Source organism: Xiphophorus hellerii, chromosome 12 (assembly GCF_003331165.1).
Source record: "Xiphophorus hellerii strain 12219 chromosome 12, Xiphophorus_hellerii-4.1, whole genome shotgun sequence".
Taxonomy (NCBI): Eukaryota; Metazoa; Chordata; class Actinopteri; order Cyprinodontiformes; family Poeciliidae; genus Xiphophorus; species Xiphophorus hellerii.
The window spans coordinates 17349030-17355961 of NC_045683.1; the positions used below are offsets into that span (position 1 = coordinate 17349030).

Below are 6932 nucleotides of genomic sequence, written 5' to 3' on the forward strand. Positions count from 1 at the left end.
AGAAGTTTAAAGGAGGGTTAGTTTATAAAACAGTATATCTGACAGAGCATTGTTCAATTTATCATCTGAAAATGGAATCAGTATGGCAGAACAACAAACCTTACAAGACATGCGTCTGCACCTGAACTGAGTCTGGACAGCCAAGAGACCCATGCTAACTGATCAAATGGTTGGAGCTAAAATCAGGAAAATCCTGGATTAAAATATGGTTGAGAGGAAATCTCAATACAATACATTTACATTAGTGATTGTAAGGTGAAAAATGTATAAGAAAAAAGTTCAAGGGGTGTCAGTACTTTTATAAGACGTTTTATGCAACACTCCTGACAATCAGGAAAGCATCTAGGAACATCTGAGATGAATATTTAAATGTTAGTGCCAAAGATTCTTTTCCAAGACTTTTGTGCTGAATTTGAACTCAACATGAGTTTCCAGCAGGAGTCCTGAAGACGTCTTTAAATTGTGTGATGAGAAGTAAAGAAAACTGGATTCAGTTTGGGCTTAAGCCACTCGGTCACACACAAGTAACCATGATCGTAACCTAGTTTTATGGTACATCTGTGTTGGTTTGTATGCAGCATTGTTGGTAAAACGTGTGTTGATGGTAAATGTAATGTCCCTCAACAGTCCAAACTGTCTGCTTGTCTAAGGTAACCGGTTCTATTCATGCCCACTTTGCCCCGTTCAGGAGCAGAAGTTTTATCTGACTGCTAAGAACAACCCAGTTAGAGACGGTGAGGAACAATAGTTTAGTGCTAAACAATTTGCATTATAGTGCAAAAAACAGCATTTACTACTACCTGCAACAACCTAATATCATATGAAAAATACTTCGATCAAGTTGGAGACCAAATATCTTTTTCACTTGTGTTCATTCACACTGATACTCTGAAAGTCATGTTTTCTTCTCAGAAGTCCCTTGCATGTGATGCTTCTGTTTTATGCTCTGTCTTTTCATGCTCTGTTGCCACATCCCAGGTACTAATGTGCGGAGGTATCAAATCGTGCAAAATTGAAATGCACAAAAAAGGGCATGTCTCTTTTTGTTTGGCTGCATGATAAAAACAAGGACTGCTGTAGACTTTTGATATGAAACGCTTTGATCAGGTGGCTAATGAGGCACTGTTGACATTGCTTTGAGTGAAACATCCTGTTTGTTCTTTTGAGCAGCGTTTATATTTTACAGGTAAGAAACAATCTGCTGGTCTATGAAATCAACTTACATAAGAGCAAACTATTTACTTTCATGTACAGAACAAACATATTATTTCCAATCTAAAAAGTACAATTTTCTACAAATAAAACAAAATCCATCCAAAGATAGACATGTAAGACTGGACATAAGGTAGATCTTGAGTAACACACATTTTTCCTCATTCTCTCCGGCTCTCAGACACACACGCACACACACCCCCACACGTCTGCATCCACTATTTCAGTCATCTTAAGTGCCAAAATGAGTTTTACTGCCTCTGGGAAGGTGTTGAGACAATCAAACCATGCAGGGATTAAAAAAGATTAATACACAGCACAGGAAATTAAACTTCAGCAACTTTAACGATATTCATGAGAGCAGCTCACTTATTCCCATCAGGCAGGCACTTTTAATAAGCAAAGAATACGGTAAGGAGCCCAAAAGCTATCAATCAATCAGAGCGATATGCAATTTGAGTTGCTAGAATTGATAAAATGCCAGGCTTCTCTTAGCGTATTGCTTTTTGTTAATGCATTGCGTAAAATATACATCTCGACCTTCCAGCTGTTGGCAAATTTAATGAGTACAACAGATTGGACTTTACATAAGCAATCTAGGTATTCTCAGTTCTGTCAGTAAGTAGAGGAATACTGTAGTTCTCAGAATTTAGATTGCTGAGTAAAAATAATTTTAGTTTTAACCAGGTGCGCCAGGAGGTTTCTAAATGGAGGTCGCCAGTTCTAACCGTATTTTTGGTGTGGCACCCCAAATCAAAAACATTGTCACAACAAGAAGGACAAAATAAAGAAGCTAATACAAATTTGGCTGTGAGTCAGTTTACCTATTTGTTACTTTCTATCCTGTTTTATTTGAAAATGTTAACATTTGTCCCCCACCTTGTTCAGTTTTGTACCATTAAACCCGTTTGTATTCATGTACAAGAACTATTATTTTTGTAATTATTTCCATGAACTATAAAACTTATTGCTCATAAAAATGATACAAACTCACATATGATTTTATCTAATTGTATACATTGCTGTATTAAAAATTGTGTTACACCTACTTTGAATTTACCTTTTGGGCTAAATCAGTCACTCCGTCTATATGTCCATTTTCTACCTGTCAACAAACCGTTATGCACCCTTTTACTCCAGCCATGCTGTATTTGTTTATTTTTTAATTCTAGTTCAGTATTTCACAAATTATAGAGATAATAATAAAACTGGTCAGCTATTACATATATTTTGTAATAACTATGTATTTGGTCGTATCACTATTTCTATTAGTGATGATTGCTGTTTGAGCCAGGTGATTAAGAAATATGACAGATTATGACCTCTCAACAAACAAAAATAATGCAAAGCGACCTAATGCTGGTAGTTGATATTTAGTGGGAGTCATAAAACCCAGATTTAATAGCAGAAACTTTAAGTAGGATATAGAAAACCAGTTTAAATCATTGGATTGGTTGTCAAAGTAGTACAAAGGATGCAAACTGGTGCCTGTTCAGATATCAAACCTTCTGAAGCAGATATCTTCTTTTTCAGCATATTAAAAAGTCAATATGAAACAAATGAAACCCAAAAGGAATGAAATGGAAAGTACTCATGAAAAACGCCTGGGAGAAAAGAAGAAAGCGTTTTATGCATAATATATTGCCTGGCAATGCGGTGGCCAACAGAGTCGGAGTGGAGCAAATTTATAGGGGTGAACACGGTTCCCCCTCTGATGGGGCCACTGGTTTTAACATCTTAAAAGTACCAATCATCCTCCTTTTTAATGAATAAAGAAAGCTACAAAATGAGGAATGCTTTGGAGATATGAAGGTCCAAAAGATGATCTAACAGTAAGCCAAAAGACAAAGAGGCAGAAAAGAACAACTCCAAACTCCGAAAAGATAACTCAGTGACCCAGATATTGAAGCTTACTCCCCCATGCCATTCCATTCTCCCATGCTTTTGTCCAACCATCATGTTGAGTTGAGGCAAGCATTATGCTGGGGAGACTATTTGTTTAGGTGAGGAGCAGCCACAGAGCTAATATGAGCACAATTTGCTCAGCAGGTCATAGGCGCGGAGTGGAGGAAGTAAATGAGGCAGTTCTGTCCCCCGGGGTGCAGCTCCTGTCTCATACATCACTGGATGTTTTATTCAATACAGCCAGGAAGGACTCGATGGCAGGTGCCCTGACTGTGGGGGCGCCGGCCGTCCCTGCTGCTGGTGGTGGAGGAAGATGAGGAGGAGGGGGTCTCTCCATATTACATTCAGTCAGCCGGCCCTATCTGCAGGGCTGCGAGACAGAGCATGACTGGAGCCAGCCAGAGGAAGATCAATTTGGAAGGATGCTTGTACAGTCTAATGATAAAACACACTTGGTGCAGATTTTTTTTTCTTTTCTTCCATTGCTCAGTCAGCATAATGTGAAGCTCGTCTCTTTGCAGCGTGAGCAATGAGGCTAAATATTGCAAAGCAACCTCAGCAAGCCGGCGAGGCTCAAAGTTCAGACTCTGACTTTTATTAACTCGCATTTACATTCGAGGAAAGGCGTGAATTTTAGATGCACCTACAATAAGCAGCCCGTGCAGAGGAGGGAGGCATCTGCAGGGACGGACAGTCTCGCTGCAGACCTCAGAGCATTAAGTGAAAAAGTTTTACACACGTTTCTCTGAGCATTTTATGAATACCCGACACACGCCCTCCAACACAGTACATGTAAGAAATGATATATGAGTGAAAAATGTCTAATTGCACCAGACAGTACAGGAGTGACGCACGGGGGCGTATAGACAGATGAAAAATTCGCACCTTTTGCTCTGAGCCGCAATCTCTCTCTCTCTCTCTCTTTTTCCCAGCGCCACCGGTGCCCGCGGTGCACTGCCCTCCACAACACGCTTAATTGCTACCCTTACTTGAAAAAGCCCCAATATTAAAACATCAAAGCAGTTCCTAAAGCTATTCGGCTCTCTCTAACAACGCTGCGTTTATTGTGGGTCACGTATGGAAACAAAGGCTTTAAATCAGAGACATCCGTGTGTTGCGATCCTTTATCCTAAAAGAATTTATCTAGGCAGGAAAAAACAGCATTCAGACAAGGAGAAAAAAAATGCTAAATATACCTACCATAAATTGTTCCTTATTACAGACTAGAACTCCATGCAATCGTTAAGCAATCTGCCTCATTCTTCTTTGGGCCAAATTAAAAAGGATTCATTCCGCTTCCCCCCAGAAATCCAGCTGCCGCTGCTGCTTCTCTGCAAAGAGTCAATGCTGATTAAGTTTATCCTCGTCTTCCAGTGGTATGCAAAAATTAAAGATTCCACAATCTCGCCTTGAGCATGCAAAGTTAATAAGCTTCGCCCTCTGTTTTTTTCCCTCCCTTTTATCAGCTCGACTTGGCTGCCGATAGAATGTGGAGGTTAAGAGCGCAGGTCGGCGGAGTCTCTCAGAAGCGTCCTCGGAAGGATTGCGCACCGAGAAGCGCTTCTCGTTTTTCAGCGCTTAACCTCTGAAAGCAAAGTGAAAAGAAACACTCGCTCTTTTCTGTCGCTTGAGGATACTTCCAAACAATGAAAAACTGGACTGTTTTACGCAGTATTCCAAAAATCCAGCGCTGTTATTACGCATGGGTCCGTCTCCTTCTTATGGACAATTTTTTTAAAATGTAGATTGCAAACGTAAATGTTTAGGAATATGATTCAGGCAATTTTTGTGTTGATATACCCTGAACGAAATCCAGGCAGGGCCAAAGCAGCAGCCTGGAATATCCTAAACTGATGCAAAAAAAAAAAAATCCCGGCGATCAGGCTCTGCTCCGTCCGTCACTTTCGCTGAGGGGGTCGGCAGGTTTCTCTTTCTTGGATGCGTTTCCTCCGGATTCAGACGCAGATTTCCACGTGCGGTCTTGGAGCAACCTCAGTGGCGAAACTCAACCAGCCTCTCTTTGGCGTTTAAACCAAATATAGAAACTGCTCCGTCTGAATAAAGAGCTAGCTGCTTGAGGCAGCTCCGGGGACGCGGTCCTGCCCTTCTGCCGAACCGCCGAGACTGACAATAACCCGGAACGCTGCAGACTGTCAGGCTGCTCAGACCGCCCACCGACCAATCACATATCTCGGGGAATAGACACATTCCCACGGGTTGGCCAATCACCGGTAATTGAAGGCTGTTACCATAGAGACGCTCCGGCGTCTTAGCGTCTGAAACCACGTTGTTTATATACGCGGAAGATAACAAAAAAGGAGAAGGATTTGATATAAATTGCAGTGACAGGACGGAGATTGGGATCTTTGATCAACTTATTTTAAGCAAAGCAACGTTTCGGCTCTTATTTAGCTTTCCGGTTGAGGGCTGAAGGCAGCATCCTCTAATGGGACGAACAGAACCCTGCAGGGACCCAAGAGAGTCCGGCAGGCTGTTCTGCTTCGTGGCTGGTCTGCAGGGAGAAATAAAGATCCTGATGAGATCTGATTTCTTTCAGCCTAATGTATACTGTAGAGTGTCATTAGCAGGTCTCACATTAAGCAAAATTGAACACTTTCAATATATTTTTAGTGGGAAGTTTATTAAAAGAGGTGATAATAATGGCTCTCAAAATTTCATGGGGTTGTGTTATAAATTGCAGCCAGGATGAGTCATTTCAACACTTTTTCCACCTTCAATGTGACGCAGTATGCCTTTGTTAAAACAACAACAACAAAAAATGACAATATTAAAAATTTGCAAGCTCCAGTGCAAGGTAATGCCTTGCTGAAGCTTTTGGTTTGCAGAGAAGTGACATGGGATGGAAAGAATCCTCTTTGTACAAAGGTAACAGTCAGGAGAGGGAGGGCAAATACAAATCTACCACATTACAGCCCAGTGGAACAGATTTCAACAATTTGAGAAAATACGCGATAGCAGTGACATTACAACAGCCAGATGTTTCTCCAAAACCAACAAAAAGCCAAGACCTTTTCAACAAATAAAGGTCAATTGCTACATGTGTATATATTTCTGGACCAAGTTGTATTGCTATATGAAATAAACAATTGTACTTACCTTGCTAAAATATCCATAAATTTTGTAGAAGAATTTGCTATTATCTGATGAAACATCGATATTAAAATTTACATTGACCAGTTGTGGCACAGATAAGTTTAAAGCACAACACTGAAAAAAACATTTTGCTTATAATGGTGATAGTAGCATCCAGATTTTTGGATCAACTTTCTTCCAGTAAAACCTTTTTCTTTTTTTCTCCCGGTAGTTTAAATGCTGAATAATTCTAATGCTGGTTCTTTTTTGAAAATGAAGAGGGATTTTATATTTCAGAGTCCAAAGCTAAGGATACACAAAATACCGGCATTAGTGTTGGTATTGGCCCATTGCCCCACATACTTGTGCATCACCAGTATGTTTTTAGTATGTGTCAGTCATGGGATCATAGTGACATGATACATTCAGCCAACCACGTTGTATGGAGTGGGAACATAGGCCTGCAAATCCCTCCATGTTTATCTGGTAGAAGGCTATTACAGCCCTTGTTGTTTTCTCTCTCTATACTGACACACAAACACCACTAACATCCCTTTTCAGTTATGGATGGTTGTATATGGATATTTCTCCTCAAATAGTTTGATCATATAAAATCATGGACTTTGTTCCCTAAGTGTGTCAGTGATATTTGTGCTGACTGGCGGTATTTATTAATAGGGGGATAAGTGATCTTGTTGACATTGTTTTTGAACTCCACCAAA

General features: G+C 40.3%; 1 protein-coding gene across 1 annotated transcript in view; it reads right to left on the reverse strand.

The window, feature by feature from the left end:
• fam222aa (family with sequence similarity 222 member Aa) overlaps positions 1–5227 on the reverse strand; it is a 70031-nt gene extending 64804 nt beyond the window's left edge. Inside the window, exon 1 of the mRNA XM_032578211.1 lies at positions 4318–5227. The gene's annotated coding sequence lies outside the window, so the exon portion shown is untranslated. The remainder of the gene's footprint in view (positions 1–4317) is intronic.
• Positions 5228–6932: the final 1705 nt, after the last annotated feature.